Source organism: Marmota monax, unplaced genomic scaffold, assembly GCF_021218885.2.
Source record: "Marmota monax isolate L192 unplaced genomic scaffold, Marmota_monax_Labrador192_F-V1.1 WCK01_AAM20220418_F8-fsc00042, whole genome shotgun sequence".
NCBI lineage: Eukaryota > Metazoa > Chordata > Mammalia > Rodentia > Sciuridae > Marmota > Marmota monax.
The window spans coordinates 10,015,415-10,029,289 of NW_026693008.1; the positions used below are offsets into that span (position 1 = coordinate 10,015,415).

At 38.9% G+C, this 13,875-nt stretch overlaps 1 non-coding gene across 1 annotated transcript; it reads left to right on the forward strand.

The window, feature by feature from the left end:
- Window positions 1-9,613: 9,613 nt before the first annotated feature.
- Window positions 9,614-9,675, forward strand: LOC124098253 (small nucleolar RNA Z39). The gene has a single exon (XR_006853524.1). It is a non-coding gene; the product is annotated as a small nucleolar RNA Z39 (small nucleolar RNA).
- The last annotated feature ends 4,200 nt before the right edge of the window (window positions 9,676-13,875 follow it).

Below are 13,875 nucleotides of genomic sequence, written 5' to 3' on the forward strand. Positions count from 1 at the left end.
ATTACATAATTACATGCTTCTCTCTTTTTGGGTCCCACTCCCTATTTTTTTTTTTTCTTTTAGTGCTGGGGATGGAACCCAGGGCCCTGTGCATGAGAGGCAAACACTCTACCAACTGAGCTATATCCCCAGCCCCACCCCTGGGTTTTTACTCTCTGCTCCATGAGATAGCTTATTAGGGTTCTGTCCCGGAATGGGAGGGAGAACACAGGGGGACACAAAATTTCCTACACATGATGCTTCGTAATCTGGGCTGATTCTCTCTGAATCTAGTTTTTGTGGGTTTTTGGAAATTCTCTCAGTTGCTGGATATCTACCGCAAACAGAACCTTTCATAAATTCAAAAGTATCCTTATTTCTGCTCGACTTATTTGTGATTCCTTCTTCTATTCCTGGTAATCCACAGTTTACCTCCAGCATTTTCCACTTCTACCCTTCGTCCTGCCAGGCAAACATCTTAACAGGACCCACCCACCACCAGCTCTCTCCCTCACCCTTTGCCCAACAGTCTGGAAATGTCAGCCAAGTTAGCACTTGCTCTTTCTCCCCTGCCCTGTCTCTCCTCTCTGCATACAGAAGCTTTCTGTAAAGTTAATGTGCTTATCTGTAAATAGCCATAGTTTACCAATTAGCCTTTTCAGCATCGATAGGTTTTATATGCATCTCTTGGACAGAGCAGAGTAGGTTCATGCTGGGACCATACTGAGTATCAAAGTGAATGGCCAACTGGGGACAACATGGTTGTCAGTTTGGAAATGGCATGATCTTATGACTTGATGTTTTTTTCTAGGCATAAGACATACCCTTGTTTCTTTCACTTAAAAAATAAAAGTCATATACATCCTGTGTCACTTAACAACAGGGATACATTTTGAGAAATATGCTATTAAGTGATTTTGTCATTGTGCAGACATTATAGACCAAACTTACACAAGATGGCAAGACTGTAGTTGATTTATTCTCTATCTTTAACATGTCTCTTTTAACATCTGTATCTGTCCATGTTGCATTACTATAATGAGGCAAGCTAACTTATAAAGAAAAGAGGTTTTGGAGACTAAACGTTCAAGTGTCATAGTTCAGGCTCTGGAAAAGGCCCTATGGCAAAGGGTTGAATACATGTGGGAAGAAGGATCAAATCTTGAAACAGGAAGCCAGAGGGAGACTAGGGTCCCACAATCCCTTCTGAGGACATGCCCCCAGTTGATATAAGGACCTTTAACTGGTCTTCACCCCTTAAAGGTTCCACATCATTTCTATACCACCAAACTGGGGACCCAAGCTTCCAACATATGAGCCTTGGGGGACAAACCACTTCCAAACCATAGAGACATCCAATCTAATTTTTTTAACTTCTATAACAGAACTGAATAGTCTTAAATGATATAATAAATATGCATTTTACTCCTTCTAAAACTTAGTGATGCAAGTTCATTTTCTCTAGATGTTTTCCTGAAAGTGGAGCAGCCTTCTGCTCATTCTCCTTGCAAATCTTCAAAGAAAACCTCTTTTAGTGACTCTCAGTTTTCAACATTGAACCTTTTTATACCCCCATGTGGAAAAGGGCTTAACAGTTGAGGTACTTTGCAAGATATAACCTGTTCTAGTTCCCTTTCTTCTTTCTTTCCTTCCTTCCTTCCCTGTTTCCTTCCTTCCTATCTCTCCCTCCTCCTCCTCCTCCTCCTCCTCCTCCTCCTCCTCCTCCTCCTCCTCCTCCCCTCCTTATTTTTTATTTTGCAGTGCTGGGGATCAAATCCAGGGCCTCATGAATGCTAGGCAAACATGCTATAGCTGAGGCACACTCCTATCCTGCTCTGGTTCCCATTTTATTATGTTGTGTATACTTTATTCAGGAGCCTCAATCAAAACATCTATTTTTAAAATCTGTTACACATGTATCATTCCAGTTATCCTCACAACAACCCTATAAGATTGGTATCATGATCATCTCCAATTTATAGATGACCAAACTGAGGCATACAGAGACTTGGTAACTTGTTCACAGCTACCAAGTGGTAGATCTGGGATTGAAACCCCAGGCAATGTGGCTGCAGAGTCCCTGTCAATAAGCAACTTTCATTCTCCAGGGAAAGAGAGGACTTGATAAATGCACAAGTGATTAATGAAAAACAGGAGAATGTCAAGTGCCGTAAGAGAACCACATACTTAGTACCCATGAGAGGCGGAAGAGACATAGTACATGCTCTCTGGAGGGGATCAGAAAAGGATTCCGAAGAAGCCATAGTGGAAGCCTATCTTGTAAGATGAACGTTCCCATAGGAGTCAGGAGGTAGAAGTGAAGGATTGCCATGAGATCGCATCAATCTTTCAGAAATCCTTCCACCTGACTCTCTGAATGATCACATACTTTAAACCTAATAAGATTTATATAGGGATTAACTTGACTTGACTGATTTTTAAAGCATTCTGTTTCTACAGCTTATCTTACAGAAGACAATTGTTTTGTCACTGGCTTGGATTTGTCTTCTAAAGCCTGGTAGGTATGCTGCCACCTTAGAAAGGTTCTGATTGGCATCAAGTCTTGCAAAGGGGGCTGTAGCTGTAGCTCAGTGGCAGAGCTCTTGCCTAGCATATGTGAGGCACTACATTAAAAATAAAATAAATAAAATTAAGGTATGCTGGCCATCTATAACTATTAAAAAAAAAAAAAAGAAAGTCTTGCAAAGGGTATTTTCCTGTCTTTTCCAAATGCTTTGTAGATGGGTGAAATTGTCAGGGAGTAGCTAGCAATGAGCAGTGAAATGCAGGCAAGGTCACAAGTGTTCTTTAAATGACTTTAGGGTCTGCTTTAAACTACTTCCAAAGTAGAAAGTTAATTTGTAGAAAATAAATAGAAGCAAGGGAGCTAGTTGAAAATCACACCAAGAGAATAGGATTAATGGGACTAACTCTTGACAGAGTCCACTGAGGTTGATGTGAAGTTAGGAATTATGGCTATAAGTGTCTCCAATTGTCTGGGAAGGAGGATTCCTTTAGTAGCACAGGGACACTAAAGTAACTTCTGACCAGCTACTGACCCCAGTGCCCGCATTAACATGGGATTGACTTGTATATGAAGCCCTCCTAAATAGGATGGCCACCATGACAGTTCCACAAAGGACCAACTAAGGTCAAAACCTCCATCACCCAATGTGAAGGAGGAGTTGAACACCTGATTGGCAAAGAGTACAGAGGGTTGTCCCCAGTTCTGGTAAATATCAAACAGTAATAAAATTTGGGGACAGCATTGTCTCCTTTGTCATTCTTTGCTTGGAGATGGCCCACCCTGTCACTTGAGAGTGCTCTCTGCTTGAGCCTCACTTGGCTTTTACTTTATTTCCCCTATAATAAAGTTCTCTTGCATGGATTTTGGTGGCTGACTTTTAATAAATTTTCTTTCCTTGGAACATAAGAACTGAGGTTTGGAGTTTCAGCTCCCTGCTCTTCTGTGACACAATGTTACATCTTGATTCTGTTTTGACCTTCAGAAGTAAGCTGCGGTATGTAACAATGAAATTATTGTTCACTGTCATCTCTGATTGTCAACAAGCCTTTGAAACATAATAAGGCAGAAGTGACTGGACTTTAGTGTCTCCAGGGTCAGGCAGGTAGAAACTGTGGCAAATGGAGAGGAACTGTGCCTTCTTTCTCTAAAGGGGACAGAAAGGGTTGCTGGCCAGTTGTCACCATGTGGGATGGGAGTGTAGTATAACCAGAGCTTCTGATGGTTTCAAGAGAAATAGGAATTATGGATGACTATCTGAAATTCCTTTTTGGTGCTGGGGGTGAACCTCAGGGCCTTGCACTGAACTATATCTCTAGCCCCTGAAATTTCTCTACTTTAAAATATTGGTAACTGATACATATTTCTTTTTTGGGGTACCAGGGATTGAACTCAGGAGCACTCGACCACTGAACCACCTTCCCAGCCCTATTTTGTATTTTATTTAGAGAAAGGTTCTCGCTGAGTTGCTTAGCGCCTCCTTTTTGCTGAGGCTGGCCTCCATGCCATTTATTATGAAAAATTTCAAACACTGAAAGATAGAAAAGCACAGCAAACCCATCATTGGTACATACCAAACAGATAGAAATGATCAACTCATAGCCAGTCTTATTTGGTCCCTACTCCCACCTGCTCCACCCCCCCTCCAGATTATTTTGAAGCAAGTCCTAGATATCATATAATCTCATCTGTAACCATTTCAGCATGCATCTCTAAGATGCATATTTGACAAATGTAATTGCAATGCTATTTTCTCACTAACAAAAAGTTAACGATTCCTTGATAACATTAAATGACCTGATGTTCAAAAATCCCCTCCTATTTATCACAAGTTTTGTTCATACATTTCATATATCAAGTCAGGATTGAAATACATCGCAGTTGGGCATGGCTTGATAGGTCTCTTTTATTCTGTAGATGAACATATCATTGTAATAAAAATAAAAAATTTCATACTGAAAGAAAGAAAACTGTTTAAGTCAGCTTTTTTTTTTTTTTTTTTTTGGATGCTGCAACCAAAATACCCGACAAGAACAATTTTGAAGGAGGAAAAGTTTATTGGGGGCTCATAGTTTCAGAGATTTCAGTCCATAGATGGCTAACTCTGTTGCTCTGGGCCCAGATGAGGCAGAACATCAAGGCAGAAAAGTGTGAAGGAGGAAACAGCTCAGGACATGACAATTAGGAAGCAGAGAGACTGTTTCACTCACCAGGGACAAAATATATATACCCCAATCATACCCCCAAGTCACACACACCTCTTCCAGCCACATCCTCCCTGACTATAGTTAACACCCACAAAATTCTATCAGAGGATTAATGCACTGATTAAGTTAAGGCTCTCCTAACTCAATCATTTCACCTAGAAGCTTTCTTAAGATGTCTCACTCAACGGGGGGGTGGGCGGGGGGAGGGGGGAACACCTCGTATCTAAACCATCACACTGTTGGGAAAAAAAAATGTTCATAGGGCCACTTATTGAAAACAAAACATGTTTTGATAAGAGAAAATTCATTGTTCTGGTGATTCAATAGATAATATGGTGAGTTTCCCAGGAACCAGGAAAGTACAAAATATCATGTAGGTAGTCTCACCATCACACTATATAGAATATAGTACTATTTAAGAAATAATGCTTTTTATGTAAAAAAAAATTATGAAAACAAAACCTTGGGAAGACATCACAAAAAACAAGGGGTAAGGCTCTCTAATATTTCTTTTTTTCATAAAACCTATGGGTAAACTGGCAAAAACGGTCAGAATCAGCTTTTTAGAATTGTGGAAATTAACAAAAGGCTTATAGCAATCTGGAGTGCACTGGTTTAAGAAAAGTGGATGAATCTTGGTAAGAATAGAATTTTTTTGTGGTATTTTATTTGCCCTGTTGCCACTTCCCCCTCTCTAGCTCTCAATTTTGTTTGGTAGCCTTAAAACACAAACAGGCCACAGCTGTGAAAAACAGCAGCCTGGCCATCAACATAGGGGCCGTATGGGATTGAAGGATCTGTAAAGCCTCATTCCTGAAGAATTGCCATTATTTGGCCTGTCTGAAGGGTCCCTGGAAGATCCCATTTGCAAGGCTGTCTTTATTTGATCTGAATCAGAAACTCACAAGAAGTATAGAAAAAAAAAAAAAAAAACTATTCACAGGGCCACTTACTGAAAACAGTTAAAAGCAATCTGTTGACTCTGTGTTTACCCAAGGCAGCGAATAATACTTGAAGTAAACAACAGTGATACCACCAGTTAGTCAAGCATATGAAGCAGGGTTTATTTAAAAAGGGGTAACATAGACTTCTCCCTTGAGGGAGAAGGGGGCCATAGCTGGTATCACAGTATCCCAAGAGGCGAGGTGTTTTGCCTTTTAAAAAAATTTTTTTTAGTTGTAGATGGACAGAATGCATTTTTTTTTTTAATGTGGTGCTGGGGATCAAACTCAGTGCCTCACACATGCTAGGCAAGCGCCCTACCACTGAGCCTCGACCCCAGCCCTAGTTCTGCCCTTTTTATACGTCCTAGGATTCCTTTGTTCTCCTGCAATCTTTCTCCTTTCTGCCTAGGTGACTAGGCCCAGGAATGCTCAGTGGGAGGGCCAAAAGGTGAGAACAGGTGGGCTGTAGGGGGAAGGGCAGGATGGAGCAGCCCCAGGGCGCAGTAACTAACAAGCTTCTAGCTCCCTGTAGGGAGGGGAAATTCCTGGGACAGGTTACCTTGGCAACAGGTTGGAGCAGGGGCAAGTTCTTGATAAGATTCCTCAAGGGATGGTCTCCAGCTTCTCAGACTCACTCAAAATTGGCCTCCTTGACCCGACCTGACTTGATTTACCTATCTACACTGACTGTCTATCTAATTCTGGCTTCAACAGAATAACCAAAAAACTTAAAAGAAAAAATTGGCCGTGAGACATTCACAGGGGTTTTGAAAAGCATTGACATGTTCTTGAGAATCTGGAAGGTCACCTGCATGAGCAGGGCTGTGGTCATGATGAAGGTCTTGGTATTCTCACATCTGGTTGATTTTTAGTCTCTGACCAAGCAGAAGTGATGGGTTTGGAAAAATTTCCAATTGTCTGAACATTTAAGGTATATGTACACACACACACACACACACGCACAAATACTCCTTCTGCAAAGAGTGGGAGACTTACTAGTTTCAGGCCTTTAACAAGATTTCTGTCCAATCATTAGCTGATCACCAAACTAACTTAACAGAGGTGCCCATGTGCTACATGCAACAAAGAAGACTACAGAATTAGTTTTTAAAAAAGAACATGAAAGAAACAAATGAGGTCTGGGGATTATTACCCAAAGGACATGTATGAAGACACGAATTGGTGTGAATATACTTTGTATATAACCAGAGATATGAAAAATTGTGCTCCATATGTGTAATAAGAATTGTAATGTATTCCTCTGTCATATATAAATTAAAAAAAATTTAAAAAAGAAACAAAGAGAAATCATGAAACACAAACTTGGTTCTTTGAAAAGATTAACAAAATTCATCAAACTTTAGTGAAACTAAGAAAAAAAGAGTGAAACTAACATTACGAAATAAGGAATGAAAGAACAGACATTATTGACCTGAAGACATAAAAAGGGCTACAGGGAAAATCTATGAACAAATTAGCCTAGGTGAAATGAACAAATTCTCAAAAAGACACAAACTACCAAAACTGACTCAAGAAGAAATAGAAAACTAGAACAGATCTATAAAAGGAAATGAGACTAAAACGGTATTAAAAATCATCTTCCTGCAAGTAAATGCACAGAACCAGATGATTTTGCTGATGAATTCTTTCAAACATATAAATAATTGATACAATTCAAACAAATAAGAAAAAAATATATGAAATAGGGAAAAATTTTCTGTTCATTATAAAAGACCAGTATAACCCACATTCAAGAATCCTGCCTTAGTGGGGCATGGTGGTATATATGCCTGTAATCCTAGTGACTCTGGAGGCAAAGGTAGATATATTACAAGTTTGAGGTCAGCTAAGCAACTTAGTGAGACCCTATCTCAAAATGAAAAAAATTTTTTTAAAAAAATAGGGCTGGGGATGTAGTCCACTGGTAGATTGGTCCTGGTTTAATCCCCAGTTCAAGGAAGAAAGGAGGAAAGGAAAGAAGGAAGGAAGGAAGGAAGGAAGGAAGGAAGGAAGGAAGGAAGGAGTGTACCTCTAAGTACTTCATGCAAGTGGAATGATATAGTATTGGACTTGAGTTTCATCTTTTCATTTCAATATGCAGGATTGTCTTTAGGATTTCTTGCAGGGCAGGTCTAGGGTTAATGAACTTCCTCAGCTTTTATTCAACCAGGAAATGTCTTAATTTATTTCTCTCTTTGAAGGACAGTTTGCCAGATATAAGTTTCTTAGTTAATAGGATTTTGTTTGTTTATTTGTTCTTTTGCTTTTTACCACTGGAATGTATCAGTCCCCTGCCTTCTAGCTCCAAGGTTGCTGATGAGAAATCTGCTGATGACCTTATTGAGGGTCCCTTGGATGTGTCAATTAGCTTCACTAATGTTGTTTTCAAGATTCTTTCTTTGTTTTGTCTTTGGACAGTTGGATTATAATGTGTCTCAGTGTGGGTCCCTTTGAGTTCATCATATTTGAAGTTGATTGAGCCTGTCTGTTTAGATTCATGTCTTTCAACAAAATTGGGAAGTTTAGGCTCTGACTAAACTTTTGTGGCTCAATAATTAGTATCCCTGCTCTTCATCTTTCCTTTTCTTCTTCCCTTTCTTGATGCCTGATGGCCAGAAAATTCCTTGAGATCAATTTTGCTGCAGGTTTTTGTTTCCTTTGGTATACCCAGCTAAAATTTCATGGTTTAAGTAGCACTATGCATCTTTGGTGGTGGTTTAAAAAAAAAAAAATATATATATATATATAAAACATATATATGAAATATTTTTATATGTAATATACTTATATATCAATGATGGTATCATTTAATCAGTTTTGTAGAAAAAATTTGGCCACATTTCACCTTTAAGCTCTACATAATAAAGATTCAGGGGCCAATGCATTCAGATGATTCTGGTCTTATCTTTATAGTTGGAGATATAAAGTATCTTGTGGTCATTCATAATGTGCTTGAGTCCATTGGATTGGATCACTATCTGACAGATTCATTATTAAGCTTCTAATAGTATCAAATTCACAGTAGCACAATTATTGTGCATCTACTGTATATGAGGTACTATAAACCAGTTCAAAACTGTGTTTGTTTTCCTGAAATTAATTATGCTTATAAATATACTCCAAAGGAAAAAGGGTAAAAGAAAGATGGAAATGTTTAGTTTTTAAATGCATTATTTCACTAAAGAGTTTCAATAGTTTGTGAATTACTTTCTAAAGTCTGAATTGTATCTACCTTCCCTTTTTTCCTACTACCCTGACATAAATTTGTTGTTGAAGTCCAAACTCACAGTAACACAGAACATAACCTATTTGCTGACAGGTTCTTTTTTTTATGACGGGGGTTGGAGGAGTACTGGGGATTGAACTCAGGGACACTCTACCACTGAGCCACATCCCCAGCTCTATTTTGTATTTTATTTAAAGAAAGGGTCTCACTGATTTGCTTTAGCACCTCACTTTTGCTGAGGCTGGCTTTGAACTTGTGATCCTCCTGTCTCAGTCTCCCAAGCTGTTGGGATTATAGGCTTGGCATCTGGCCGCTGATAGGTTCTTCACAGAGATAGTCAACTTAAGATGAAATCATTAGGGTAAGTCCTAACCCAGTATGATTGTTGTTGTCCTGATGAAATGGGAGAACTTGGACATGGAGACGTGCATAGAAGAAAATGTTAAGAGACACAGGGAGAAGACAGTTGTCTACAAGGCCAAGGGGAGAAGCGTGGAACAAATTCTTCCCAAGTCCTCAGGAGGAACCAGTCCTGCCACTACCTTGACTTTGACTTCTAGTCTCCAGGACAGTGAGGCAATATATACACATATTTTTGTTCTGTTTGTTTAAGCCATTCCGTTTACATTATAGCTCTTAGAGCAGCCCTACTAGACTAATACATTACGAGCATGATTTTTTTTATAAATATAAAGCTAATCAACTCTTTAACAAAGGATAGAAATGTGGATATTTGCGCATGATGAAGCAAATCAGTATGAATAAGTTCATGATATGTAAAAATTCTCTGATGTACCAGTAAAAAAAAAAAAAGAAATGTGAATATTTTTATTTTGCCATTTCTAAAACTCACAAGAGTTTGCAGCTTATTTCTGTGTCCTATCTTCTCTTAATGGAATTCTAATTCCACAAAATGAGGAAATGAATACTGCACTCGCCTCATTTCTTCCTATTATTTCAAATGAGTCCTGTGATGTTCTCAGCTAGGTTTTTGCTTTCATGTATCTTGTCAAAAAGGAAGCTCACTTTTGATCTCCGTCTACTTAGGACTCATCAAAGGCTCAGGACATCCATACTTCATGCTTCTCAACAGAAACACCAGCAACCTGGCTGAGGTCTGAAAGCCATCCTCTTCACAGGAACTCACAGACTGAATTTCTAGGTGGCTGAAGATGGCTGGATTGAAAACTACCCTATTTGAAAGGAAATGGGTGTCATCAATCTTTCCAGAATATCAAAAGCTATAGGACACACAGTTCACAAGATATAATGACTGCCTAGAAAAACCATGTGAAGAGTGGCAGCCGGTGTAGTCCGTAGAATTTTAATCATCTGCTTGGCAAATTTGCTATGCAATCATTTAATTTTGAAAGCCTCTTTTTACATCTCATGGCCTGTGGGATAATTTGCCTAGACAAAGAAAGAAAGCCTCCCAGCTTCCAGATTGTGGAATCTCTCTATGATTTTTTGATTAAATGTAGCCCATCCTTTACTATATTCTTCAGAGCAGAAAAGACAGACAGCAGGCCTAGAAGAAATCAGTTGATTTTCACTGATTGAAAGACTCGCATGGTCAGCTATGGCAGCGAGCTTTAAAGTCTCCTATTTTCAGGTTTTGATGGAATTGGGCCTCTGAAATCTTTTGGTATATTTGTGCCTCCTGCATTCATAAAGTAGCCCAGAGATACTTTGTATATTTGTAGTGATGAAGGTGGTGAGCTTGTCAAAATAATTTCAAATGTATTGAAATTATTATCAGAGTTGCAGAGGAAGTTCTCACTTGTGGGAGACCTCGAAGTTTCCATGGAGTGACTAAATATCATGTTGCCTGAGCCATCTCTGAGGCCTTACCACAGCAGCAGAGGAATGTAGGATGTGAATTGTTTGGTAGTGCAGATGAATGACTTGAGGGACACAGAGGCAGGTTGATATCTCTAGGAAGGACATAGGGCCAAGACAGGAAGCAGATGGGAAGCTACACATTTTATTCTGCATACTTCATTTTGGTTCTTTTTTAAAATTTATTTAAAAAGAAAATATTTGTACTACGTAATTTAAAATCAAAGATAAAAGTGCAAATCTTGAACTAACATGAATGTAAACCATCAAATACATAGTAGTTCACACTGAATGTTTTAGTTTTTTTTTTTTTTTTTTAATGCTAAGTGGGAATGCACTGATTAATTGAAGCAGAATTTTTTTTTGATTTCTTCCAAACCCTTAGGCAGCACCTTTTAAAATGCTGTACTCATATTTTATTTATTTTTTTTTTTTTAAAATGACAGTAGCATGCACTTATTACTTACCTAATGTGTTAAATATGTTAGTGTCTTCACCTTTCATCTTCACTGGAATCCCCAGGAGGAAAAAATAGTGAATGTTAGAGAATTAGCCGGGTAGGCATCACCTACAGCTCCTGCCTCAAATGTATTATTCTCAGGAATGCATTTCAAACACCTGACTTCATTAAAGACCATTTGGAGATACTATCTTTTCACTGGATATACTATTAAAATGATGAACTGTTCAAACAGAAATAAACATAACTATCTTCCCCTATTCCCCTAAAGTCATCCTATTGCTGCTAGGGAATAAATCTCTGCATTGTCCCTGCCATATATGGATAGATAGCTGTTGTTTGGAATGCTGCCTTGAAGGTCAAGTCCTGGGTTAGAAGAAACAAAGTGTCAAGATGTATCAAGAACAGAATTTTGGCTGAGGTGCTGGGGCACAACTATAATCCAGCAGCTTGGAGGCTGAGACAGGAGGATTGCCAGTTCAAAGTCATGCAATTTAGTGAGGCCCTATGCAATTTAGCAAGATCCTGCCTCAAAATAAAATATAAAAAAGGGCTGGGGATGTAGTTCAGTGATTAAATGCTGCTGGGCTCAATCCCCAGTACTAAAATAACAACAACCAAAACCAGACAAGAAACAAACAAATAACCCAGAAATTTGTAATATAGGATATTTTGAAATAGACTGAGCTAGCTGCCACATGATAAATTCTTCAGATAACCCACATTTAAGCATCAGAGCTTTTAAAAATTTAGTCTTTCTCAACAATAAATGTTAGTGAGGATGTGGGGGAAAAGGCACATTCATACATTGCTGGTGGGATAGCAAATTGGTGCAACCAATCTGGAAAGCAGTATGGAGATTCCTTAGAAAAGTTGGAATGGAACCACCATTTTTTTTTTTTTTTTTTTTTTTTTAGTGCTGGGGATTGAACCCAGGGCCTTGTACATGAGAGGTAAGTATCCTACCAACTGAGCTATATCACCAGCTCCTGGAACCACCCAGCTAGTCCACTCCTCAGTCTATACCCAAAGGACTTAAAATCAACATACTATAGTAATGCAGCCACATCATCAAATCAGCTGTTTGTAGCAGCTCAATTCACAATAGTTAAATGGTGGAAGCAACTTAGATACTCCTCAATAGATGAATGGATAAATAAGCTGTGATATATATATATATATATATATATATATATATATATATATATATATATATACACACACACACACACACACACAATGGAATATTACTCAGCATTGAAAGAGAATAAAATTATGGCATTTGCAGGTAAATGGATGAAGTTGGAGAATATCGTACTAAGCAAAGGAAGCCAATCCTAAAAAAACAAAGTCCAAATGTTCTCTCTGATAAGTACATGCTGGTTCATAACATGGGGCAGGGGTGGGGGGGAGGGAGGGCATGGGAAAAATAGAGGAAATTTGATTGGGCAAAGAGGAGGGAGGGATGGGGAGGGGGCATAGGGTAGGAAAGATGGTGGAATGAGATGGACATCATTATCCTAGGTATATGTGTGACTGCTCATATGGTATGATGCTATATCATGTGCAACCAGAGAAATGAAAAGTTGGGGTGCAATTGTGTACAATGAGTCAAAATGCATTCTGCTGTCATATATGCCTTAAAATTAAAATAAATTAATTAATAGAAAAAAGATTTAGTCTTTCTATTGGAAACCTTTAAAAATTATATATCATTTCTTGTGGGGATGGTGGCAAGAAGGCAGTATATACTGTTTGCAATTCAATCTTGTTAGCACAGGTTTATCACTGTAAACATCTAGAATATTTACAGTTTATCTCTGTAAACATTGTTCTCTGCTAGAATGTGAGTTAATGTAATATGGAAGGATTTAAAAAAAAAAAAATCTTTTTAGTTGTCAATGTGTAGGGGTCCGGCGAAGCGTCGGAGGAAGAGACCACCAAGAGACTGACTCATGCAACTGCAGAAGGGGATTTATTTATTGGGGATCCATTCCAGCGTGCTGGGGCTCCGTGCTCACTCAAGAAGGGAGAGCAGCCCAGAGCCCAGAGCCGGGGTTGAACAATGCTTAAGTACACTTTTTTGGGGAGGGCGGGGACTTTACATACATCACAGTCTCCTTTAACAAATCACCATACACCGCGGGAAAGTCAAACGACAATTCTTAGACTTGATTAGTACATACATTGGCGGGAACAGGGCAGGCTGGAGTGAGGAGGAGGGGGTTACATTCAAACTGATTGGTTTAGGCCCTGCGATGCCTACATGACAAACTGCACAGAGCCCTAGGCTATTTGTAGCAGTAATTCACTTGCAGGTCAGCATGGGAAAAGAAAGAAGAAGCAGAGCAAGCAAAGCAGCAGCAGAAAAAAAGTCCTTTATTGTGTACAAGCAATCTTTTTATAGTATTGTGAACAAAGAAGGCAGCCTTCCAACATCAATAAATCAGGTCTTTCAGCTAATTAAACATAGCATACAGTGTAAGGGTAAAAGAAATTGAAGTTAAAGCGTAAAAGTTAAAGGGTAAAAGATCGGGTGTTGTAAAAGTTTCTAAGCTGCAAGGTCTGAGTTAGCTGTTAAGACAATGCTTAGAACTGCCCAGTAAACATTTCCCCTGATTGTCTGGTTGTTTAATAACTGAAGGGGTCTGTGTGGTCGCACGCAGGCATTGCAGGGCCTGGACCAATCAGTTTAA